Below are 26,775 nucleotides of genomic sequence, written 5' to 3'. Positions count from 1 at the left end.
AGCAGAAAGAGGATATGAATCTCTTCTAGGAGCAGAATTATCACATGTATCTTATATCTCAAAAACTGTAACAAGGCCTGATGTTTTCTTGAATGTGAAAAGCCCTACCGGGATGTCCAGATCTCCAGTTTTATATGAATAAGGGTTGTTGTGTCTTGTCCATACAAGAGTCTACAGCATATTAACACAATTCAGTAAGTCAAATTAAAAGTCAAAACTAACACTATACATAGAGCACAAGGACTTTAGGAAGTAGGGCCATACTAAAAGGGATCCTTTATGGGATTATTACCTCCACATTACTTTAGGTCTAATGTATCACATAAGATGCAGGACTTGCTCATGTTCAATAGTAGTAAAAGCAACCAACAGACCTGAAAAGCTGCATCAACATTTTATCCTAAACAATTGCTCCAGGAAGGCTGATCTAAAAACTCTAGGCAAGCTGTCAGTAGCTAATATTAGCCTACACGTAAAGAATTTTTTTTTATTTCAGAGCAATTTTCAAAGACTGCAGAAAATGTTCTCTGGGCCGCAGAGAAAATCCAACAGTTCATTTTTGTGCTGATGCAGCTGCAACTGCTGTTTGCTAGATCATATCTCAGCTTGGTCATTGCAATATCAAAGTATGATTTTATAAACCCAGTAAACCATTTAACTCTTGTGTAAAACACATTATGCATGCTAATGGCTTCATTTGGCTAAGCTGGCTTCGTCGTTTTTCTGCAACTGGATCAAGGTACTATAGATACCGATATACCCTCCTGCGTTAAGCAACCCCTTAATGGAATACATTGCCTTGGAGTCTTTAGTCTTTATGAAAAAAATCGTTATCACTGCCCAGAGAACTATTTCGTGTGCAGTAATTATGTAATATTAATGAACAATATTACGTACAACTGTATTTTCCAGCCCTATTCTTTGTATGGAATGTACTTCAGAATGACTGACACTGCAAAAATGCCTCTAGCTTCCATGGCTCATGTAAAATACAAGAAATAGATAAATAATTTAGAAGAGGAAATAGGTAGTGTTGCAAAGGTGGTGGTGTTCTTACAACTGTTCTTCAAAATCTGGCAATGTGGCCTTTGGAAATGCATTTTTCTTTTTTCATGTAAGGATACCGCTTCTTCAAGCTGGACAAAAAAATTCCACACAGATACAGAGCTTTAAAATGCAAATTTGAAAGCTAACTTTATAATTTCTGAAATTGTAGAACGAAAAAAGCACACGACGGGTGTTTGTCTGCCCACCGCAGGCTTTGATGGGATTTCTGAAGCTGAAAGTTCCTAAATTTTGATCACAGCTGCATCACAGCATTGCATCCGTGGGGGCAGCAAAAGGGAGATACCTCTCTGGTGCCTGGTTTGTGTGCCAGCGGCTGCCCCAAAACCCTTTCAAGACAGGCTCGTCTGCCGGGAACGCAGTTAGCCTGCAAGCACAGCCTCGGGCAAAGCCAGGGTGCGCTTTTCCAAATATTTGGGAGGCTAAGGCAGAGCGCCGCGGGCGAGCCAGCCCCAGGCGTGCCAGGACAGCCTGTCCATGGGCACCCACCCGTTGTCCAAGAGGCATCTGGAAGGCAGTACTCATTCAGTGCATTTAATGTTTATGCTATGGAGTCTTAGCTTCTTGCTCTTTGGGGTTTGGGTTTTTCCACTTCTAAAATAAAAGAATTGGTTATTTAATTCCTCCTGATAAAGGAGGAATGCATCAGGGCTGTTGCAAGGGCCAATTAGTCAGGGCTTACAAAGTGCAGTGGTGCTAAGTATAATTTTTACTGCAACTCGGTGACACCTTCATTTCTCAAAATAAGATTTCATAGCCTATTCATTTACAAAGTGGGCTAGTGCCTTTGGGTATTTGGGAAGGGCAAAAAGACAAATTGAAAAGCACCAAATCATTTAATTTCAAAGTGCATTAAGCACACACCTTCCAATTTTCTAACTAAAATGTTCATTGGCTTTTTCCAAAGAGGTTTTGTATTCAGGGCACAGAAATAGTTTGTGGATTTTAGATTCCTGAAATACTTAACAATGCTATTCAGGGGAAAAGCACTGGCTTCTTGTCCTAAAAAAACAGATTCACGTGCGAAGTGTTAATGAATCCAAGAGACCGCTCAAGGATAAAAATAGCATAACCCTCTCAAATGCTAGCTAATCAAACATTTTCAAGAACAGAAGTTCTGAAAAGTGTGGGATATAATAATAAAAAGGCAAAGAGAAGAATATTAAGAGTCTAGTTCAGAGTGACCAAAATGAGATTGATCTCTTTTTTCCACCCTGGAGTTACGGTACCCCTTACTGCGTATCTCAGACCCCGTCCTCGGGGCTGGCTCACAGCGTGCAATGCTGTCTCAGCGCAGCGCCTGGGCTGCTTGGCTCTTTGGAGCGTTGCTTGCTGGAATCTGTAGTCTCCAGGCTGCATCTCCATTATTAAAAAGGAGAGCAGTGGTAATCTGCTCCATTTTAGGCAAATTAAGTGCAGTTCTTTGGCTCCTGGCACATTCCCAACACGGCTCTGAGATGAGCATAATTCCACAAAATCCATAAAATTCAGAGCCTGAGAGTGCTACTGTTCCCCCTTCCCCATGCCTTGCAGATAATGTAAAGTCCTCTGCTGGGGTACTTCACAGGGGAGAGACATATTCTGTATGTGCCTAATGAATATTGGTTTTTTGTGTGCTAAGGGAACGAGTTAAGAAGAGAGTTTCAGTCTTACCTTTGAGTTCTCTACCTTATGGGTTTCATGTCATATTTCCACTGGCAAGGGGGGGGGGACGTTGGATATTCAGAGTTCCCCTCCTTCTGCCTTGCAGGGGAAAGAGGGTGTGTTTCCACCAACAGAGTAGAATGAACTCATGCTTTCCAATTTTTCCCCATGTTAGGAAATAGGTCCTGTCTCATTACTGGTGACAGCACATATTGGTAGGTCATAGAGCAAAGGGAGAGCCTTGCGTAGAACAGCTGGGGCCCAGAGCCAGAAATCTCATTAAAGTAAGCTGCTGCTATTTCCAGCCTGTAATAGAGCTTTGGAGCTTGATTATATTCAGTGAAAGCAGGTCATTACAAACACAGTGCTTTTTGCATATTATCTAAATTGAAATAATAATATGTTCTCTCCTTTCATGTGCTGTATTGATAAATCCCAACTTATGAATGAAACATGTTGATTAGTTAGTTAAAAATAATTAGTTCCATATTATGCCTCCAAGTTTAAGGCTTGATTAGTGCAAACAAATAACTTTTCTTGATAATAAGTCATTTACAGATTATTCTCTTAAATGGAGCACACAGGCATAAAAATAATCTGCAGCAATAAATTGTCTTATTTGTTCTCTCTTTTCTCTTTGCCTTGAAATATAACAGTACTTTTAGAACTTGAGAGGCAGAATATCTATATGCAGATTCTGATCTCAACAGTAATTGCTGCAGTGCAACTTGCATTATTTGATTGAGGTGGCAGCGTACCCGATGAGAATGTGACCGTAAGTGTTCTTTGATTCCATTTTTCTGGCCATGCAGTCCCAAAAGAACAACAATTATTGCTTACAGTGACTGAGAATATCGCTCTGTTTACCATCTTGTTATTTAACTTGCATTTAAATGTCCTGATATTTACATCAGAACTGAGCTAATGATGGTGGTGGGTTAAGGTTTTCCTTAGTCGTGGTAGCACTAAGTAACCTTTTCAGTTGTTCTGAAGGAAACAAAACCCTGCATGAACAGTTTTTCTAGTCCTCAGTTCACTGACGCCAGCATGATTCAACAATGTCCACAAAGCTTAAGCTGAATATGAACATTTTCCTGAATCAGGGCTTAGGGCAGTCATAAGGACAAAGTCTTTTTCCTAGCTCCCCTAGGGTTCTGGGGAGTGTACGGGAGACATCCACTAGAGAAAGTCTATACATTGATAGGATTATGGTATATATACTATAACAAAATTAGATAACATCCTGGTAAAAAGCCTTGACTCTGTTGATACAACTGTCTCTGCTGTTGCTCCCACCTACAGAGCCTCCCTGGTGGAAAGTTACGGCTCTCAATTATCACTGTGAAAATCCAGCCCTATTTTGGGAGTGCTTATAACTTGTAGCAGTCATCTACGGTGTGGGAGTTTGACGGGGCTGTTAGAGAATATCAGCCTTCGTGTTTAGGCGCTGGAGCATGACAATTCTGGATGAGGGAAATAATACACTTTTGTAAAGCGTTTTGATAAAACACTTTCCTTCCTGGTTGACAGGAAAACTTGCAAAGCCTGGGAAGGGAACCAGACCCATGCTCCATTCACCCTCTTTCCAGATTGCCAGCAAGGGAACTAATTCAGTAGCAGCAGTTGTGGTATGGACACTTGCTCACCAGTCGATGACCACCAGCTCACCGACTATACATAATCACCAAATAGCCAGCAGCTAGAAATGGCTAAACCTCTCCTGTTTTGTGAAAGACCTGAAGTGACTTACTGGTTAAAAACTCTTCAATCCTTCCCAATCCTCTCAGAGGGCACTTACCGAGAAATGGTAATGGGTTACAATCTCGGAGTGCTTTTAAAGCACTCAATGTCAGAAAAAATGGCATTAACACACTCTCCTCCCCATATTCTGGGCCTGATTCTCAATGCTAATCAGGAGTAATTTCAGTGAAGTGAAGGGAGTTATACAAGACTTGTGTAAAAGTGGAATCAGATCCATGTATCGTACGTTTAAGATTCCTGGCAAAATATGCTCTATTTACTTGAGGAAATTAAAACATTTCAGAGTCTGGATGATTTAAGGGCTATGTTCTTACTTCCTAGAAATTAGAACAGTACATCAGGTAATCAATAAGTGTATAAAACTGTCTAAAATGCCAGCATTGCAGAGGTCAGGAATGGAAAAAATGCAGCTGAAATCACTTTACATCATATACTGGAAAAGCAACATTATTTTTACCAGCAGCACTGAGAAGCCATTGCAAAAGGCAAGAAACTGATTTAATGGTGTGGCAAACACCATTTGTTTCATAAAGCAAATTTTGCCACTTCCATGACAAATAAAACTAAACGTAAAAGTTAGACTGTTCAGTTAAGCACTTTGGCTCCAGCCTCCCTTGAACTTGAAGAAATTCAGGGAAGTGAGCTCTTGGTTTGGGCCCATCTGTATTGGAAACACAGCACTGCATTCATATCACATTATCAGTATGTTTTTCACTTTAAATCGCAAGCACCAGGCAGTGTGGGGTGTATATCTCCTTGATGCTCTGTAATAGAAATTCCTCGGTTACAAGTGTCTTCCACAAGAAGAGGCTCCATTAAGCCTAATGAAAGTGCTGATTCTGCACAACGGACGCCGCAGATCCTCCAGGAGAGCTGCAGGAAAGAAATGGGCTCTTAAACGGGTAGGGAGTCACTCAGCTTCTACCCTCCAATCTGAAAGAGCTGCTTGATGAGGCTTGATGAGACTTGGAGGTAGGCAAGAAATTCAAGAAGGAAATATCCAGGACTGTGAAAGCATAAATAAGCTGCACATAGTTTTCTGACTTGTAATAACTCACAGATCACTGTATCAGCTCCTGGGCTACTGCAGGAATATAAAGAGGCTGCCAGAGAGAGGAACAAACACTCCTCTATGCTGCTCCTTCCCCCTGCGTTACAATAAGCCAAGGCTTGTGATGTTTGGCCAAAGAATGGGGAAACCTAGGAGTGACTTTGGACAATACACGCTGATGATCATGAGTCACTGGTTAAAGACAGATCTACAGTCAGATGCGGCGTGTATAACAGCGACTTTGTTTGCCATCGGTGGAGCTGCCGTTTGCTTTATGCCTGATCTGAATTTTGCATCACGTATGCTCCTAATGGCATTAAAAGAAATTTCTGTGAACGTACAGTGAGGGGAATAGACCCCTGCAGTGTCAGTCTCAGTTTTGAATGGGTTGGCTTTTTTGGCTTGTCACATCTTTCCAGTCTCTAAACCTCTGCCTTTGTATTGTAATATGGCATGCCGTAAATATCTGTAATGGAATGGATTACATCAGCTAACTTAATGTTGCCAATCTCAATATTAAACTCTGCAGCAGTAAGGAGCCCTGCCCAAAGGACTATGACAAGTATTCAGCTCCATTTATATTAGAATACAAAGTATAGAATAAACCCGCATTGTTTCTGGCAACTGATACTACCTGTCAGATAAGAATGGCACCGGGCAAAACAATGCCAGAGCATTGAAGTTCCTTCTCAGAATTAAGAGCTGTGGAGTACTTGGTACATGCCCTTCTTGAATTTGCTGTAGGTTAGGGGGGTTTTGTTTGTTTTGTTCATTTTGGTTTTTTTTAAATAATAACTCCTCATCCCCAATACCCAAGCAACAGTGAAAAGTAGTTTCCAATTTCTACACCCAGTGACTCTGTTTAGGCCTTGCTAGCTGCAACAAGGGAGAGAGATCTGGTGGGATTTTAACATACTTTCACCTCATTTTGGATACACAAAAGACACTGGTTAAACTGCTTCAAAATATGTTCAACATTTTCTTGCGGTTTCTACATGCTCAGTCAGCTGCACATTGACTGTACTGTTCTCACGGCAATTTCAAGTTGGCTTGAGGTTGTTTGGGGCCAAATAAAATCCCATTCCTATGAGATAAGCCAACATTAAGTTCAGTGAGCTTGACCAGAACTGTTGTCCCCATGTTAGACTGTTCATCAGAACTTTCTCTTTTTCAACCCTCACCATGAATATTCTTGGAAGAGGCTTTTCAAAGATTTATGTAGCAAGTGTGAAATAATTAGACTCAGTGGAACACAAGTTCTAAAGCATGGGAGGCATGATTCAGCTCTTCATCTTTCCAACATTAATGATTTATTGTTTATTTTTTTGAGATTTTCAAGGGAAAAACTGGACTGACTTCTTTGCATGGGATTTAAAGATTCTGTAACTGGAAAGATAAAGAAGTTGGCAAGAACTTCCTTTATCCACCATGCTGGTTTCTGACTGCTGCTAGCCACACAGAGATGGCTTCATTTCATTAGTATTTACTGCATATAAATTGCAAACAGCATGTTGAAATGCTCTGAAGAAAGAAGCAATAAAAACACAGAAAATATGAATGCTCAAAAATGTTATTTTCTGTTGTACGAATATGGAACCAGTTCCTTGGGTCCTGTGCCTTTATTTCAGCGAAGGAGCTGGCCTATTGTTTCTATTTAAAATTGGTTGCCATGGTGGTACCATCCGGGCTTTCACCCTGATGAAAATTGTTTGCATCTGTGACGCAGTAGCGCTGGCAACCCGATGTTTGCATCTACCTCTAACACAGGAGTGATTGTGAAAATGGAACCTGACTGTTTACCTTTGCACGGTAAACAGGTTCCTTAAACACGCATGTACCTCTTGCTGTTAAAACTGCGTGGAAGAGGAAAAGCAGTTGGTTTGACAGAGCCAGAGGCTGCAGAGACCTCAGACAAAATGGAAGTGCTGAAGTGAAACTCCACGACCAGGCTTTCCCTTCCCCAGGTGTGACACTGGTGCACGGTTTTGATTTTGCAGCACCGCGTAGAATTTCTGGGAAGTTACAGATCTCATTTTTTGAGACCAATGGGAAGCCCTGTCTGACATTCAGATCTGCTGATACAAAAGTCTCTCTCTTCCATTTTCTTACGTGTCTCCTTACTTCACGGGCAGCTGGTGATCCCATTAGTTAGGTGAATGGCAGCCACCACCAGGAGACTCAGAAATCGTAGAATCACACAATGGTTTGGATTGGAAGTGACCTCAAAGCCCATCTAGTTCCAAGCCCCTGCCATGGGCAGGGACACCCCCCACTAGCCCAGGTTGCTCAAAGCCCCATCCAGCCTGGCCTTGAACACTGCCAGGGAGCCAGGGGCAGCCACAGCTTCTCTGGGCAACCTGTGCCAGGGCTTCACCACCCTCACAGGGAAGAATTTCTTCCGAATATCTAACCTAAATCTACCCTCCTTCAGCTTAAAGCCATTACCCCTTGTCCTACCACTCCATGCCCTTGTAAACAGTCCCTCTCCAGCTTTCCTGTAGGCCCCTTTAGGTACTGGAAGGTGCTATAAGGTCTCCCTGGAGCCTTCTCTTCTCCCAGCTGAACAACCCCAACTCTCTCAGCCTGTCTCCATAGGAGAGGTGCTCCATCCCTCTGATCATCTTTGTGGCCTCCTCTGGACTGGCTCCAACAGCTCCATGTCTTTCTTGTACTGGGGACCCCAGAGCTGGATGCAGTACTCCAGATGGAGTACTTCTGGTCCAAACTCGCTATGAGTTCAGGTTTAAGAGTGCGAGAATCTCATGAGGGTCCTCCAAAATTTCACCCTGCTTCCATCTTGGTGCGGATTCTGTAGGGCATGTTCAGGAAACAAGCCTGTTCCAGGCCTCAAAGGGACGTTTAGGCTTAAAGCTTTACTCTCTAATTAAAAAAGTTCTCTTGGAGTACTAAACCTCATACAAGGAGCAGATGGGGTTAATGCTTCTCCCTGCATATGCTGTCAGCACTATACTTTGAACAAAACAGCAGCAGCTTTACTAGCTAGAGTAGTGATTGTTAAATTGAATTAGATCAGGAGCATTAGTATCAGTCCCTTCTCTTTACCTTTATTGGGAAATCCTCCTCTCCAGCATATGTGATAAGTGGGGGAGGAGGAATTCAAGAGCAGCTCTGAACAATGAACAAGGACCAAACGTTATCAGCAGGAAAGAAAACCCGGTTGTGCCAACTCCATAATGGCAGTTAGCATTTTGCAAAGCAGAATCGAGCTGGTGTCCCAGCTCTATATTCCTTTCCAGTTTGCAAACAAAAAAGCCGGGCAGTCGCCTCTCTGTCTTTCCAGCCTGCATATTGTATTTTAGCTGATGTTTCTGCAGTGCCAATTCTGCTGAGCTGTAAGTGAAAGATCTGCTGAGTAAGAAATTATTAAAGGCAAGCAAGAGCCTCGTTGTCTTTTGGTGATGTCAGTGCGACCCTTATCAATAATTGAACGGCTTTTCCAGGAACACAATCTAGAGAGGCCAGAGTCTCTGTTACCACATCTCTGCCTCAGTCTAATGTTCCAGGAAAGGCTGCTCTCCACGGAGGCAATATTGTGCCGTTTCTTTATTCTGCAGGCTCACGAAGCTGAGACAGTGCTCCATCTGATACACCGCTTCCCGCCCACACGCTGTCATATTTAAAAGCATCGCAGGCTTGAAATAGGGACTGTTGTAAAAGGAACTGGCCTGTCTGCTGCAGACTGGAGCCCAGTGGGGTGTTTGGAGGGAGAGCTGTGGGTCTTTCATGGTCCCGTGAACCTTCGCTGCTGGCTTTTCCACTGGAACAAGGAAGGCTGCAGGTTAGAGCTTCCCCCCGTCGCTATCACAAGGACTTGGCATGTGGAGCGATCATCATATCAGAGCACCTGGAAACAAAAGCCAGGAGATTTGTATAAAAACAGAGAAGTGGATGACAGCCAAAGGGTGGGAGAAGCCAGGTGATTTTGCATTTGTATCACTCCTGCAGAAGAACCATTTCTCTTAAGCCCTTCAAGTCAATACACCACACTCAGGGGCCAGCTTGTAATAAATGCCGAAAAAATCCCCCAGCATGTGAGGGAAGAATATCAGGGGTTATACTTCGTTAGGCCTTTCATACAGGTATATTCTGAATGATACAAGCTGATAGCTGTGCTCTGCTGGCAACAGATTTTGTGGGACAGGATTTCATCCCTCGCCACTGATCTTGTGGGTTACTCTGACGGCATAAAGCAACTAGAAACTGTGCCCTGCAAGGCTCTGCTACCCAGGCACACTTCGGGTAAAGCCCCGGCCCCTTTTCAAGCTCAACCTTATCATTACCCTGTGAAAGGGAGAGGCAAGAGAGAGATTTCCGCAGTAAATATTGAATCAGGCAGTCTGGGCTGCTTCAAATGAGAGCAGCTCATAAGGAGCTACTAAATATAAAATCATCCTCAGGGCAGCTCCAGTTTAAACCAGGGCGTGCCAGCCCTCAGAGAAGCACAGAATCTCCTGGATGTAAATAAGATAAAGGCAGAATGAGGAGGAGAATTTGAAGTTTACAATTAAAATGCTAAAAAACAAATGGAAAGTGTGCCATGTAAAGGGAGAGGAGAAAAAAAAATCACAAACATGAAATGTTCAGCATCTGCAGTCCTAGAGTTTGGGATTTCAAGCATCCTCCACCACAGTCTCATGCATTGCTCCCGTACACTAACCACCTATCATAGAATACCAGGTTGGAAGTTACCTCAAAGATCATCTGGTCCAACCTTTCTTGGCAAAAGCATCATCTAGACGAGATGGCCCAGCATCCCATCCAGCCGAATCTGAAAAGTGTGCAATGCTGGGGAATCCACTGCTTCCCTGGGGAGATTATTCCAATGGCTGGTTGTTTTCTCATTGTGAAAAATTTTCCACTTGTGTCCAATCAGAATCTCCCAGGAGTAACTTGTTCCCATTACTCCTTGTCTTTTTCCATGTGACTCCTTGTAAAAAGGGAGTTTCCATCTTCTTTGTAGCCACCCTGTAAATACTGGAACATGGTGATAAGCTCTCCCCTAAGCCTTCTTTTCTCAAGGCTGAACAAGCCCAGTTCTCTTAGCCTTTTCTCACATGGCAGGCTTCCCTTGGATCATCTTTGTGGCCCTTCTCTGGACCCTCTCCAGTCTGTCCCCATCTTTTTTTTTATAGCAGAAACCAAAACTGAACACGGTATTCCTGCATACCTTGGCATCCTCTCTACCTTGGAGGATCTTTTAGCTCATTCTACCCTCCTGTCCCATCTGGTTTCTTCAGATGATTTCTTCCTTTGCGTTTGTACAGTACCCCACAACATACTGGTGCCCTAAAATTTAAATCTTTCAGTAACAGAACTGAGTCTTCCATCGCTACAATCTAAACTCCACTGACTAAAAAGGCAGATGATGTTCTCTGTGGTTTTCTGGTTTGTGTCCCCCAGGTCTGTGGATGGTAGATCTGGACCCAGTTCTACACTTTACACTGGTGTAACTTGGTCTAATGGGGGGAGAAGCGTGCAAGAGAAGCACAAAACCCCCAAAACAGACGGGATATCTGGTGGGGTCAGGTTCCTGCTGGATGTTACTGAACTAGTTCAGTGATCCAAAACTAGATCTGAACTTTGCTGCTCTGGCCTATATCTGACAGAGATAAAAGATTCTATCTATATCCTTCGGGTCACACAAGCCTATTTCTAAGCTGTATTGTGTTTCCAGGTTATATTACAGACAGCTGACTGCTGACTTCTTGCATCTGAATCATTCCTCCACTTTTATCCATGTTTTCAGCTGCAGAATATAGCTAATTCAACAACATATGGAAATCGACAATTATCAGGAAATGCTGATGTTTAATGAGGTGACAGCAGGATGCACTGACTAGTATTTAATCATCCGAGCCAGACCATGCTGACAGGTTTACAAATACCTTTGCTGAGATTCAGTGTGTTGTGGTTTAACCCCAGGCAGCAGCTCAGCACCATGCAGCTGCTCGCTCACTCCCCCCACAGCAGGATGGGGGAGAGAATTGGAAAGGTAAAAGTGAGAAAACTCCCGGGTTGAGATAAAGACAGTTTAATAGGTAAAGCAAAAGGCGCGCACACAAGCAAGGCAAACCAAGGAATTCGTTCCCCACTTCCCATGGGCAGGCAGGTGTTCAGCCATCCCCAGGAAAGCAGGGCTCCATCACGTGTAACCGTGACTTGGGAAGACAAATGCCATCACTCCAAAAGTGAGATGGCGCCTTCCTTCTTCTTCCCCCAGCTTTATAAGCTGAGCATGATGTCATATGGTATGGGATATCCCTTTGGTCACTGGGGTCAGCTGTCCCGGCTGTGTCCCCTCCCAACTCCTCGTGCACCCCCAGCTACTCGCTGGTGGAATGGGGTGAGAAGCAGCAAAGGCCTCGACTCTGTGTAAGCACTGCTCAGCAGTAACAACAACATCCCTGTGTCATCAACACTATTTCCAGCACAAATCCAAAACACAGCCCCATGCTAGCTACTATGAAGAAAATTAACTCTATCCCAGCCAAAACCAGCACAATGTCAACACAATTTTATACAGTAAAAGCAGGTCCTCTCCTGCAGTGTACTTGCACTATCCCCGAGATTGGTGTCCTGGTACTTTTTGGATGTATATTCTCTATTCCACAAGCATGCCTCTGAGTTCTCACCATAAGCAGGCCTTCAAGTTCTCACCATACCCAGGCTAATTGCACTGCATATAATTAATCTGTATTCTGAAAATAATCTTTTAATCATAGCATTAAAAGCATAATTTTAAAAGAAAAAAAACCACCAAACAAAAAACCCCCAGATTCTATAGTACAAGACAAAATTAGTAAGGAAAAGTAGCTACATCCCAATCTACTATAAGCCAGCCTAATTTAACTTGTGGTTTTGTGATCTCCTGCTATATCAATTTAGATCTATCAAGGAAAGTACACACATCTTCTAAATGGCTGTTTACCACTGAAGCAGGTGCCTCACAGTCTTTTATCCCTGGCATCCTACGAAAAATGAGCAAGGAACTGGAGCAGGACACATCTGACAAGTAGGAGTGGAGGCAGGCTAGGTGGGCAACTAAACAAGAACTGGGAATCTAATTTGTCTTGGTATCAACAGTATTCAAGCATCTAAACATCTTTTAGTACCTCAGCCCAATTGACTTGGACGCAGTTCACCCAATAAATCTGTAGCAAAGCAATTCTAGTGTCCCCAGGTCATCTGCTAGCACCCGAAATAAGAAGCTATCTTTCTGCTGTTACGGTTGGGCATCGTAAGAAATGGTTCTTCAGGATAGTAAAAGTGGTACATTTGACCTGTCAGGCCAGTGAAAACCCACGGGCTTCTTTCATCTTGTGCAGCCTTGACTTAATTCCGGCAGCTTTCCTGAGACGTATGTGCCTTGTCCCAGAGTCAACTACTGCTGTAGGCAGTGGGCTGAAATTCATCCCAGGTTCTGTAGATCTTCAAGCCAAACTCTGCTCTCAGTGCTAAATATGTTGCGACAGTCAACTCTGGCTGAGCACCGGAGACTGGCCCAGGAATTACGGCACTGAGTGTTGGGGTTGGTGACAGATTGCTTCACCGATGCTTAAAACAACAACATCGACCTGCAGAGATAATGAAGCAGTTGTTGCTAGGAGGCTTCAGAGCTGCTTTCTGAAGTTCTTCTAAAACGATGGGTGCTTTGTTTGGATTTTTAAGAAACTTTGAAAGCTAAATACAGCTGGATCAAAGTCACCATAAAAGGGAATTGGATTTGGTGACCCTCCATTTCCTGAGACTAATATTTTCTGGGCACAAAACAGCTGTTTAAATCTGTCTCTGAAAGATTCAAGAATGAAAACCAGATTTTTTGACACTGTTCATTTGCACTGATTGGAGCAGAATAGCTCAGTCCAGAATGTATGTAGCACACACATACAATATATACATCTACTCATATTTAAAGTGATGTGTATATATATACATGTATACACAGTGTATACAAACAAACCTCCTTTTAGCATCCATGTATGTCATTTAGCTGTCATAACACTTGTAATAGAGCTACACACCATTTAATTTTGTATAGTCTTTGATCACCAACCCCAAAACATACGACCAGTTTACACTTTTAACTGTCTATACCCCAACTCGGATTGTTTGTCAACATGTTACATTTCTTTTAATTTGTTTGAGCTCTTCATAAAGATTCTTTCTATTCTTCTGATTGAACAGTAGAACCTGAAGACATCTCTGTTTCACAGACATTAAAATTGGGTAAAAACAGATACAGCAATTTGGTTTACTCAGGACCTTTGCTGAAAGGAAGAATCAAACTAAACCCACATCTTTGCTGCAAATGAAACATGGAGGTTTTTACCCAAATAGATAATATACAGTCTTACTTGAGACAAGGCACTATAATTTTTTTCCTCAAAACTCAACTGTTTCCGTGTTGACAATTTTCACAGATAAATTATGAATGACATAAGCATGATGGCTAAGGGAGGGAGGAGCACTGGAGCCACTTTAGAGAAAGAAATAAAGTTTAATAAGGCCAAGAGACCCACTGACAAGAGAGACACAAGGGAAGAAGGATGAGAAAGGTCATAAAAGTATCTACCCACACAAGTATTTAAATAATATTACCAAAAAGCAGAGTTATCACATAAAATTCCATGCTCTATAAGGGACTTCTTTGCACAAAGTCCCTTACTATCGGGGAGGGATCCACCAGCCAGAGAGGAGAACATATTTCCTAGAGCCCTCTGTAATCTGAGAGCCACTAACTGATTAAAAGTAGATTTTTTTGGCCCCGTCTCCACAGTAAGTCATCCGGACGAATGGAAAGTGTATTTAAACGAGGTAAAGCAGTGACGAATCACCAAATCTACTGCCTGCTGAGATGGATCACCCCTCCACATGGGATCTGCTTCTCCTGCCTCTGGCTGAGGTACCACTGATTCTCAGTGAGAGAAGTCACTGGCGTTAAATAAAAATCACAGCTTTTTCCAAGTACCTCCAAGAGTAATTTGTATATTTGATTCATGTTTCAGAAGCGGAAAAATCATTAAGCCCATTAAAGGAATGATATTGAAAGCCACAGTGCTTTCAGGGGGGGTTGAAGCCTGATTACTGCAGCTGGATGGGAGGGAGAGAGAGGAACCAGCCTGTGAGCCCTGACTCTTACACTGCATAAAGCACCGCGTATTTAGCATGGCTAAAGCATCTGCCTTTGACAGAGATCCTCTCACTAAGGACAGAAAGAAGCGTTCATCAACAGCAACAAAAGACCTTGGAGCATCCCTCCTTGGCCCTTTATTTCCTGAGTGTGTAAGCCATGAATGATGAGTATGCTGAGGGTAAAAGTAAAAATAAAAAATCACTCTCTAGGAAAACATACAAGAAAAGGGCAGCTAAATCTCTGACAGATGAGAACACTCTCGGGGCGTCAGCAACAGGAGTTCTGATTTACACTATCTGGAGGGAGAGATAAGGACTCCGCAGTACAGCAGCATCTAATAAATGATGCCTGCAGCACAATAACGAGAGCGAGCTCTTCATTTTATTTATTTATTTTGCAGTTAATTTAGTGTTCCTGAAAGCAAGGGCTTTTTTTGCTCTGGTCACTGACAATACAGCCAAGTTCTCCCTCACTCACAGCTCTGTCAAGACACTTTATAAATAACTGGATAGGAGGATCTTCACCCCTGACCTGTGGGATCTACCACTTGAAAAGAAAGATGAGGAGCACTGACGCCTGGCAGACATAGCATGGCCCTGCCCTGCAGATTGCTCACACAAATCTACCCAGCTCAAACCGGGTCTTCAAAGCAGTAAGCAACGAGGCCGTGTGTATGCAGTAAGCACGTGATGTACATAACCAGCAACTCCGGTTATAAAACTAATCTCTTTGACTTCTGGGGTCTGCTACAAGAATTTGAAATGAAGTCTTGAGACAAGAAGATCAGATCAAAGTTGAAATATAAAATAACAACTGCTCCACTCTTGAACACCCCCTCCCCCTATTAGAAAAAAACAACTGCTAATTTGGAGGACAAACTAAAAAATCATCTAAAACCTGATCTAGAGCCATTTCCTCTGCTTTGCAGGAGGGATTGCTGGCACAGGGCAAGTACACTTGTTCAGAAGAAGAGGTGTTGCAAACACCTACTTTGTTTTTGCTGCTGCTTCCATGTTCCTCATTCCCTCCAGACTGTCCCTAGCCCATTAGTCATGTTGGGGCAATGATAAGGTGGAGAATGATTACATAGTTGGCTCAGACTTTTCCCTTCCCAGTACAGAGTGTGCTTGGATCCCTCCTGGGTGGAGACTGACCTGAATGCCTTCTTTAAACCATACACATGCAAGCCTGTGCTGTAATGATTTCCAGTTTGGTTACGTACCTGTTCCTGTTCCCAAGGCCCATCTTTCAAAACAGGACAGTCCTGATCCAGGTCCTGTTGTTGGTTTTATTGATTTGGGTGAAAAAGTGCAGATCCCCACTGAAAGAAGTCGCCTTTTCTCAGTTGTCTTCAGAAAAAAAACCATTACTCTGCATTCCTTACCTGTTGTTATGTGCAAGTGAATTCGTCGAATGAGTGAGTGTGTGTTGTGACAGTCCCCTGGGGAATATTGCCTCTGGGAATAACTCTGTGAGCTACTCAGAAAGTTCTTTGTGAGTGACTGCGTTTGGAGATGCTCAATGGTGCGATTCTGGTTGTGCCTCTCTCTTTTGAGCCCTGGGCTCCATGTAAGGACTGTGGTGGTTTATACCATCTCAACAACAACATGTACCTCTTACCCTGAGACTGACCAGAGCTCGCCTCACTGGCTAACACACAGTCATAGCACAGGACAACGTCCTCATATGCCACGCAACCAAGTATGTGCTCAATCTTTTCCTCCTAAACCTTCTCTTCTCACATTTTCTTTTGCAGAAAGTACTAATGTCCCTTCTCCACCAGTCTGAGCCTTGGCTTCCTCCTTGACTCAGTCTTTGACTCAGCATTATGTCGAAGGCTTGTCATTTCTTCTGCTGTATGTTCAATTTTAGCCTTTCCTTTATTCCCACACTGAGACAACCAGCCCAAACACAAATTGCCTTGTGACTTGCCTGTAGCAAACTTCTCCTTTCTGCCACAACGCCGCCGGTATTACCTGTTCAAAGCCATTCAGACTGTTCCTCCTCAGCCTCCCACTGATTATGCCCTCACGTCCATGCCCTTTGCACGCAGCGCTTATGGACAGGAAGGTGGAAGATGTGGGGTGAGGATGAGGGAGCTGGGTAGGAAGTTTTGGGCACTGAAACACAGAACTGCTGGCAGCAGGGGCTGGCTCAGCCCTGCCGAGGTACCATGGCTCCAGCCCTGAGCTCCTGCACTGCTCTACCTGCTCTTCCAGTTCCCAGCTCCCACAACTGTCAAAACACTTCTGCCAGGGGAAGTAATGCTCTCCCTCACCTGCCTCTGGCGGTACCCACGTAATAAGCTTTTATGCCTCAGTCCTTGCCTAGAACATCTCCTGCTGCTTTGCACTTCCGCATCCGACCTGGCTGCCCATGAGCGTGCGCTGCTCTGCCCCGGCCTGGCAGAGGTCTGACACACTCGTGTCTGTGTCCAGCAGGAGAGGGGCAGTGACAGCTTCTGACGTGACTCCTGTCCATCTGTGGGCATGGTAATGTGAAAGAGAACCAGGTGATACACTCTGCCTGCTCTCCCCCAGTTTTGCTTTCTTCAGACCCAGGCCTCAATACCAACCTCAGTGCCACCAAATTCTCACATTGTTGTCCAAACATCAGCAGAGGTCTGAACCCTTTTGTCAGCCAGCTCAGCTGGCTGAGTGGTTAACCCAATCATTACTGAGGCATCCATCCACTGCACCAAAACACATAAAAAAACAAGGAACTAAAATTTTCTAGACATTAAATCAGACATCTGAAGTTATCCCCAACTTATTTTGCCTTTAAGTCCCTTAGTGATAAAAGGGACCTTGACAGAGATTTTTCAAAACTGCTTTGGGATTTAGATGGAGTTTGTGCACCTACTGTCTCAGGCTGCACTGAAAATCCCAAACTAAACTAATTTTTTATGTGGGAGAAGATGCTGCTTCCCAAAGCGAAGGGAACCACTTGCCTTGCAGCCAAAGTCCACAAAGTCAAAAAGGCTGGAGGGGGCCGGGGAAGAAAGAGGGGAGACACGTTCACAGTGGAAAATGCTATTGATCCTTTGCCATAACAGCAATAGCCAGTAATACTGCAACATGAACTAACCTGCCCACCAAAGCAAAATGCTCAGTGATTTGTAAAAATCCCCTCTAGAATGTAAAGAGCAAGACTAGAAAAGCTATTTAAGGTTTGCGGGTTTCCTCGGGCAATGAAAGAAATAGAAGCCTGATTAAGTCTCAGATTTGTTACTCTGCAGGCGAATAAACATACTCCCTGTGCTCGCACACAAAACCCGCTTGGGAAGGGCTGCTGGTTGGATTTGTTGCTGCTGAGGGAGAACGTGAAGAGGGAGGGGGAGAGGGAGAAAATGCTTTGCCTACCATGAGAAACACGTCCTTAGCTGAAGGCACGGCACAGTTCTCCCTTCTTGGGCTCATACAGCTTACCCAGGCACAGCAACACTGAGCTTGGGGTAACACCCTGACTCGGATGCATTTTGTGGTAGAAAGGGATCATCTCTGCTGCCCTGACCCTAGTAAAACCTCTTGTTTTCTTCTTCACTGGGCTTCAGAGCTCTAGCTTGCTAGATGCACTCTTAAATAAGTGCTAAAGAAGAAATTCTCTTTGGCGCAGAGGAGCCAGTAGCAAGATTTGGTAATGTACTATTCCAGATACAGGCTGAAATGAGTGTACCACTGTGCAAACAACTGCATGCTCCCAGAAAATACCCTCTGGAGAATTATTGGAAACCATTTCCATCTGACAGGTTGGCACTCGGCCCTTTCCCCGGTCAGCATTCATCCCTCTGGTAGCAGCTAATGAGCTCTGTGCTGGAGCACCGGGGAGCACAGGTGTAGAAAAGCCACAGTAAAGAGAGGACTTCTGAGATCTTTCATCATACGGCTTGAAAGAGAAAGAAACACTATGCTGGACATCTACTGACTTCAGAGGGAAGGGGATCAAACCATTTAATATTATTATTGTAATACAACAGTGCCCAATGGGCGTCAGTAATGAAAGAGGCTCTGTTGCGCTAAGTGGTGTATCAGCACTTTCCAACACAAACGTGGCGAGGTACGTACGAGAGGAACAAGTGGGCACAGACAGACCAGACAAGGGAGCACGAGAGCAAATGAGTTTTCAGGTTGCTGACAATTCTGTAAACATGAATGAATAATTTTGTTTTTCCGAGATTTTAGAAGTTAAAAAGAGGCAGCTTGGTGCTGGACAAAAATGTTTCCTGCTGGACTTTCTAATAACCAAACTCCAGAACATTTTTAAATGAAGAGTCAGCCTGAATCAAAACAAGGATTTAAAAAAAAATGCCTCGTTTGAAATGTCAAGTGAAATGGTCTGGACATTTCTGTGCCTCTTTCAAAATTAAACCAAAATGGATTTTCAGATTTTTTTATTTTTTTTTCAAAAAATTTTTTTCCAAATCTTCTATTTTTGCCAGAAGGAACAGCTGGGCTGGAGGCAAACCATCTCACCTGGCTCCCTGCAAAGACCACATGGAAACAAGCCTGGTTATTTGGATAACGTGCCAGCTGCCAAAACACGGCTGAGGTTTTCAGTGCACTTCTGGGCTCAGGAGGATTTTGAGGAAGAATGTGGAAGGGGAGAGGGCAGCCTTGAAGGCACCTACCAGCACAAGAGAGGCTCTACGAAAAAAAAGATGGGGGTGTAGGGTAGAAATGTTTTGAAAATGCAAGAGGAAGGCAAAACGTAGAAGGGATTTAAGCACTCTACAGCCTAACAGACATGACAGATAGGACTGGGATAGTGTACGAAGGCAGTCGTTTCTCTGGGATACCCAGGGGGAGCCCGGGGTGAGAGATGCTCCAGCCCAAGTGATGAGCCAGGAAGCAGATCCCCGTATCTTGCAGGGTTTGAGGCTAAAATACATGTGTCTTAGAAAGCTCAAGAGACTAAATATCATTTCCAACCCGAAGCAATGGCACCAGCCAGCACTGTGTGACTCATGCTCAGACCTGACCTCTCAGAGGCTGCAGAGGTTGGCGTGGAAAGTATTATACTGACAGAGAAGTGGAGAGCTGACCTGGCTGTTGGTGGTGGGCGAAGCAAGGAGACACCGACCTCCTTGACCAAAAGTTTCCTGAAGACTTAGAAAAGACTGAGTGCTCTCTGGGAGAGGGATGGGAAGAGGACCCTTTTCAGAGATGTGTGCTGCAGTGAGGAGGTACCAGAGGCACCAGGCTGCTTTACAAAGCGCTTGTGATCAATTATTTATCAGGTGAGTTTGGGACAGATGGCAGGAGTGCTGTGTGCCTGTGCGGTTACGCTGCTGCTAGAACAGACCACGGCTCCAAACAGAAGCCCCGAGGCAGGACCAGAGGGGCCCCTTGGCAGAGACGGACATCCCCACAGCAGGGCACAGAGCTCAGCACCATCCTGCTCCTCTCCTGTTTTCTGCCTCTCCATACGCAGCGGGGAACGGCAGCCCAGCACATGGGCAGGAAAGGGTGAGCAACCCAGCTATGGCGTGAAGGGTTCAGGGGCGAGGAGAGGAACTTGCGACACACGTAGGCCAAGGGGGAGTTAATTTGGGTGTCGCGTGGGAGTTGTCAGTGACCAACAGCGCGGGCCCCAATGCCAGTGTCTGATCAGGCCATCGTGGGTTCTCCCTGAGCTGGCAAACCCATCTCCGAGCACCCTGCAGAAGTGCTGGCCTGTTGCACATGGGCTGCGAGAGTCCTTGGCAAGCAAAGCTATTTTCTGCCTCTGTTAGAAACAGCCTGTGAGTGGGCAGCGTTTTTGTCTATTATTCAAAATCATTTGACGAGCTATTTATTTTTTACCCTCTAATCATTATTTCGTATTCAGGTATCTGGCTGGAATTCGTTCCTGCTCTGTAATGTGAGAAATAAAACTGCTGGGGAGTTTTCCCACCGTGAAGGCTCACAGTGAGCCCATGTAAAGTTTGCTCCTCCGCAAGCACTTGCGTACGTGAGCTCAGTATTTCCACCCATACCGGTGCGAGGACTACTTAGCTGTGTGGGAATGCCTGGAGAAGGCCTTTGAAGAGTGCCGGATCAAACTGGAACTTCAGTTTTAATTAATTGCCGTAGAAAATGTCACCAGTATTATTCACCCAGCTGTACTCTTATGTCATGTTTGCCTGAGACAAAGTTCTCCCATGTACTGTAATGAATCATAATATTTAAGATGAATACAGAGCAGCAGTGACATTCACCGGGGCTTTCGGCGGCTGGAGCTCGGGGTGAGCTCTGCCGGGCTCCTCTCCCAGCTGCAGCTGGATGTGCTTCAACTTGACCCCGTTCCAAGCTTCCCGAGGTCTTTTCATGCTCAGAGGCAGGCAGGCACCCCACACACCGCCTTCACCGGGCGTGAGCCGTGGGGAGAGCCTCTCTGCACCCTCTGCCCTGGGAATTTCACACCCCCCCCCCGGTAGGACCCATGTGTCTGCCCGGTGCAGCTGGAGTGGGAGGGCAGGAGGGGGTGTTGGTGGGGCTGTAAATCACCGTTGCTTCCTGCTGATCTCCAGAGCTGCCAGAGATCAGTCTGCTTCAAGCTGAAGAAACTGTCTGAGCAAAGGTGGAAAGAGGTTGCTATTATGTATGATCAGCTTATGCTGCACTTAATGCCCTTTTTTTTTTTTTTTTTTTAATATCCCTCGGCAGAGCAGGTTCCTCTCTGTTCTCTCCTTTGAGTTAAACCTTCCACCACTCCCATTCCTGCCAACACCCACTGGTACTGCAGTGAAAGCTAATCAGAGTGGAGATCAACTCATTACCCTGAGAAGTAAATGTGTCTCTCAGACAAAGCAGCAATTTTGTCTGAGTCATTGCAGCATCCCTGAGTGTATCCAAAACAATCAAAAGCTGGCTAAACCAGTCCATTAGTAGCAGAGCCATCACCTTTTCCTCCTGCATAGTCCCAAGGAGAAGCCATGCTCTGCTTGCTGTACTCCTGGTGCGGAAACCTCCTGCTCCTTTGTTCCCACGATTAATAATGCAGAGGAATCCCATGGCGCAAGTATTTACGTTTCCTCCTTGTTACAGGACTTTAAACGCGGCAAGAGAAGGGACACTGTTAGTTCCTTGGACTAACTGGTGAAGGGCTGAGAATGGTGTAATTGTTGGTGTGGATGGGGATAAACAACCCAGACTTGTGTGTGCACATGCGGATGAACATAAACAGGAGGAGGAAGAGCGTTACCATAGAAATGAAGAGCTGCCTGCGCAGACATCGTTTGTCACATCAGCGTCCCTGCCATGGGGTGCTGCTTCAGCCCTTGAGCTGTGACGAGGGTGGTGGTGCCTTCGGGTGCGCAGGTGTTCATCTGCTCGGAGTTACTTCCTGCTGCCATTTGGGAGAACTGATACTGAACTCCGATAACGGTCGAAGTTTTGGTGAAGGAGCAAAAGCGATATCTCGGGTGCCATCCAGGAAACAGGCCTGGGAGCTGCGGCTGGGGCACCAGACCTGCTTCTGCCACAGAGCCAGGGGAGGGAGAAGGCTTGCGGGAGACCGACAGACAGATAAACACCTTGTCAGGCAGTGGATGTACGCAGCGGGGCCGAGCGCTTTAAATTCCTCCCTTGCTATCAGAAAGGTTTGCCTCTGGACCGGTGCCAGCCTATAATCTAGTTGAGAACCTGCGCTGTCCCTAGGATGGGATAAAAACGCTGCAGTGAGTAACGCAACCTCAGTCACCGAGGGACAGAAAGGTTTGGGGTGTGCTGCTGCCCGGGGAGTTACGAAGCCAGCGGCTCTCTTTGTTCCCCTAAAAGACCCTCACTTATTAAGAGTAGAAGCCCAGGCGGTGTTTCCTAACAGCCCTCCCCAGGGGATGGCTGGGGTGACAACACTAGCAATTTTCCTGCAAGCCTTATGGAATTTGGTATTTTTCATGAAGTCTCAACTCCTGGACTCTTCTCATTAACTGAAAGTCTTAGCTTTCATTTTTTCCTAAGTCTCATGACTGCAAAGAAAAGCTTAAAAACATGACCCTTAAGCCTCATAAATCAGAAGTTAAATAATTTCTTTTTTAAACTCAGCCCAAACATCCCTATTAAAGAAAAAAAAAAAGAGAGAGAAGCAAGAGCTCATGACATTTTTTAAACAGAAGTCTGTCTTTTTTGCAGGGAGAAGCTGAGGGCTGCAGAACCAACTCTTGATTTTCAACACTCAGAATATATACAAGTATTACACATAAAAATAAACATAATACAATACACATAATATATATTTCAGCTCTGACCTTGCAAGTCCCTCCTAGCTTGTGAAGAGAATTTATTGTCAAGATATGGTCTCCCCTTGGCCTCTGTGAAAACTGCCAATGAAATAGGACGTTCTTGGGGAGAGCAGAGGAGCTAAAATCATAAACCTCCATGACGCAGTCAGAACATACAAGCCTATAAATACCTGAGTGCTAACAGCTTTTAGTCAAGAAAACTTGTTGTTGACCACTGGCCAGCAAGTTGGCAAACGGCTGTAGGAAACAGCCCTGTACCACCCTGCAGTTTGCGGTACCTCTCAAACCACACAAGCAGAGACAGGCTGCACAATGTTGTTTTGTCCCTCTGTGGATGCTGCCCCGGTAAATGATTTTCCTTCATCAAGACTTAATCCAATAAGGAAGACACAATAAGAATGTAAATGTCAATTGTAGTTGAGAAATTTGACCTGTTGGTCACAGAAGCAGCTTAATTTAATTAGAGCTACTTATTGGAATAAAATAAATGCCCATTGTAGTAAGACTCACAGACGACTGTGTGAAGATAATGTGAAGAAGAGGAAAAGAGAGACCTGACCTGAACTGCCACAAGTGAGAAACTGCAAGGTCAGAGGCAGGACAGACACCGCTCGCTATTCCTGCCTCCTGGACCACGTACAAAACCACTGCACCACGCTGGCACAGCAGCAATAACACTTCGCATTCGGGAAGCATTTTTCACTGAGGCTCTAGGAGAGCTTTGTTGGCATCGATTGTTTAAGCTTCACGCTAGCACATTACGGACAGAAAAGCCGTAGCTCAGAGAGGTGAAGTGACTTGTCCCACGGTCACCCAGTGAGTCACCGGCAGAGCTGGGAGCGGAGTCCCGCCTGACACTGGCGCTTCTTTGCTCCAGCCAGCACGACGTGCGCTGGCCTAAGAGGCAGCTTTTGAGCACGTGCGATTGCTCTCTGCACTGAGTTCCTCTCATCTCCCAGTTCAAATCAGACTCCTGAGTTTTCCTGCTTTCAAATCTGTGCGTGGAGTATTTGTGGTGGTGCAGATTTCCTGCTGCGTTAAAGGTTTGGGCTGATGGTAACATGTTAACACTCCTGAAGTGCTTTGAATGTTTAAGGCTTGGCACTGCTTTGGCAGACCAAGCACTTCAGTGTGAGTAGTGTAAAACCCCAAAAACCAAGAGGGTCAACTCCAGGCCAAACAGATTTGGTCTTACACAATTGCCTAGAGGTACTAAAGCTTGATCTCCATGCCAAAACCCTTAGTTTCTCTCAATCACTGAGACTTTTCAAAGTTTAACTGTTACTTTGCACAACAAATCAGAGCAACTCTTGTAACACTCAGTTTTCAAGTGTTTATAAACAGCCCTTCAAAACCACCTGTAATTAAGTAAGCAAGTTTTCACATTTACAGGTCCAGATCTTTGTTTCGCATTTTGATGCGGTCTCAACAAAACAGTCTCAGAAAATGTGAATGCCAAAGTAGTGTTTTCTCTCAGCCTGACGCTTAGCACTCAGGTCTACAATCTTGCTTCAGAGGCAACTCCAGAAAGCAGGACATCTGAAAATATGTGTAATAAAGGAAGGCAGAAGAAAACTGCTTTAAGAAGAGATGCTAAAGGAAAAGGATGGAAAAAGGATAAAAATAATTATTTCAAAGCCAAAAAAATAACAGCAGCAGAGACAACCCTTGCGGAGCACGGTAAGCAGTGAAAAACATGCCTGAGAAAGTTATGGGATTCCAAGACATGGCTTCCACCCAAGAATCCTGCAAGCATGGCACAAGCAAACCCAGATAAAGACATTTTTAAACAGCCCCTCAAAACAAAAATTAACAGAAGGAGCTGAACTAGAAAATGTTCACATGTAATTCCAGAGCAGATGGACTGTAAGTCTCTGAAACAGAAGGTCTCACCCACAAAGTTCCTACCCATCCTTAGAGTATGAGTGACAACAAAAGCAGCATTTATAGATCTGGATGTGCTCGTGTTCGCTTACCTCTATGAGACTGTGAGTCTCAACGCACAAGTCTGGAGGTTTAACTCTCCTTGGGCTGAGTGCTGCCAGGCTCACAGATCTGTGGTTGTGATACCGTACATCACTTAAACCTGACCGCAGTCAGATCTAAGGTCTTCTGTAGGACCACATGCCTAACAGGGCATCCCGTCCCGATCGGGCTGGTGGGCAGCGGGACTCTGCACACTGCGCTTATGTCATCCTGGTACATAAAGCTGCAAAACTGGGATTTAGATCCGGAGTTTGTTGGTATCTGGAGGTGAAATCATGGTTTGGGCCCACCTCTTCCATTCAGAGAGAGACGGACCATTGCTAGACAGCCCACCGATCCGTTTAGGGAGATATTGGTTGGGAAGGAGGCACAGCCAGGTGTCTGAACAATAACATTGCAAAATAACAATGCACTCGGGCTCGGGCTTGTGCAAACCAAACAGAAAACACGTTTTATTTCAAGAAGGCTCCCCGGTAACAGTATTCTGTTGACCTTAAGAGCAACCCCGTGAAGTGAGAACTTTAAGGTGATATCTACTGATACGTATTTTACCAGGAGGACAGATAGGATGTAAAACATCTGAACTTGTCTGGGAAGCTGCCTGGATTTTTGTCTGTCCAGGTAAAACTTTAATTGCAAAAGATTAGGTAACACGCAGACCTATTGCCTGTGTTTCAGGAACCCCAGACTCCTGCCTGAATTCGGTGGGGTCTGGGCTTCTCAACCTTTTAACCAACCAGGTTCTGAAAGGGCGAATGAAACATCGGTACTGGGGGGCTTGTTGGCATGTGAACAGGCAGGATCCTCACTGGGGGTAGGAGAGTCTGCAATCCGAAAGGATGGAGGGTTTGGGGATTGCACTGAGACCAGTGGCTCTGCTTGAACCAACAGATACGGATCTATTGAACTGGTTCTTCCAGCACAGCCTGAGCGCCTGGACTCTTGGCATTTTTGTAGTGTAATAGCACATACATGAATGGTAAGGAGTGGCTGAATGAATAAAACACTGCAAGCAGGAGCAATAATTTAGGAGTCCATTTAACAGACGATGGCTCTCAGGGCTGTAAATACCTATGAAAGCTTCTGGTCACAGAAAGCCTGGGTAGGGCTGGTCTAGGCACTGATGCACCAAAACTGGTGCGGAAGGCAGGTGAGACTGCAGCACCCCTTGCACCGGGACCCTCACCCAGGCGGTCTCTGCGAGCGCCTCACACCTCATACCCAGCGGCCAGATTTGCAAAAGGACGTGGGGAAACGGAGTCATGTTTTCCAACATTCAGGATCCTTGAGAAGTGATTGCCACGGGAAAACATTTTATATTTACACACGTAAGTACAGGCTGTTAAACTCACCTGGGAGTCTGATCCAAAGAACTTCCACTGCATCCTGCCCGTCCTCCAGGACGCTGGAGGTACCCATCCCCCTACTTCGCCACACCTCGGTGGTTTCAACTGCCAGCCCTCATAAACATAAACCTGCATAAATCAGGGATTTACTGCCGGGAAGCTGAGCACTGATCACAATTGCTCTAGCTCCATGCCTTAGGTCTGGCTAGAACATGGTAAGAATTCTCCCCTGCGGGGACTTTTAAGCAACTGCCAATAATTTCCCATGCTCCTGGTGCCAATAATAAATAAATAAATAAACAGGGAGGGAAATGCAAATGGAGAGGACACGTAAAACTGCCAAACCAAATTCAGGACGCAAAAGAAAAAAAGAGGAGGGGGAAAAAAAAGGCATTGAGAAGAGCACAGTCCAGCCAGTAACACTTTCCAGTCCCATCCATAGCTGAGCTCAGAACAGTAATTCCTTGTTTGCAGGCTCCTCTGTTAGAAGCTAAATGTGATTGCAACTGAAGTACATTGATTAACCCAAAATAACTTTCCCTCAATT

At 44.8% G+C, this 26,775-nt stretch overlaps 1 long non-coding RNA gene across 1 annotated transcript in view; it reads right to left on the bottom strand.

The window, feature by feature from the left end:
- Nucleotides 1-7,922: 7,922 nt before the first annotated feature.
- Nucleotides 7,923-26,775, bottom strand: part of LOC142603886 (uncharacterized) — a 204,972-nt gene continuing 186,119 nt past the window's right edge. Inside the window, exon 4 of the long non-coding RNA XR_012837792.1 lies at nt 7,923-9,386. This is a non-coding gene — a long non-coding RNA (uncharacterized LOC142603886). The remainder of the gene's footprint in view (nt 9,387-26,775) is intronic.

Source organism: Balearica regulorum, chromosome 14, assembly GCF_011004875.1.
Source record: "Balearica regulorum gibbericeps isolate bBalReg1 chromosome 14, bBalReg1.pri, whole genome shotgun sequence".
NCBI classification, from domain to species: Eukaryota; Metazoa; Chordata; class Aves; order Gruiformes; family Gruidae; genus Balearica; species Balearica regulorum.
Note: the sequence above shows the minus strand (reverse complement) of the source record. Positions and strands in the feature narration are given on the sequence as shown.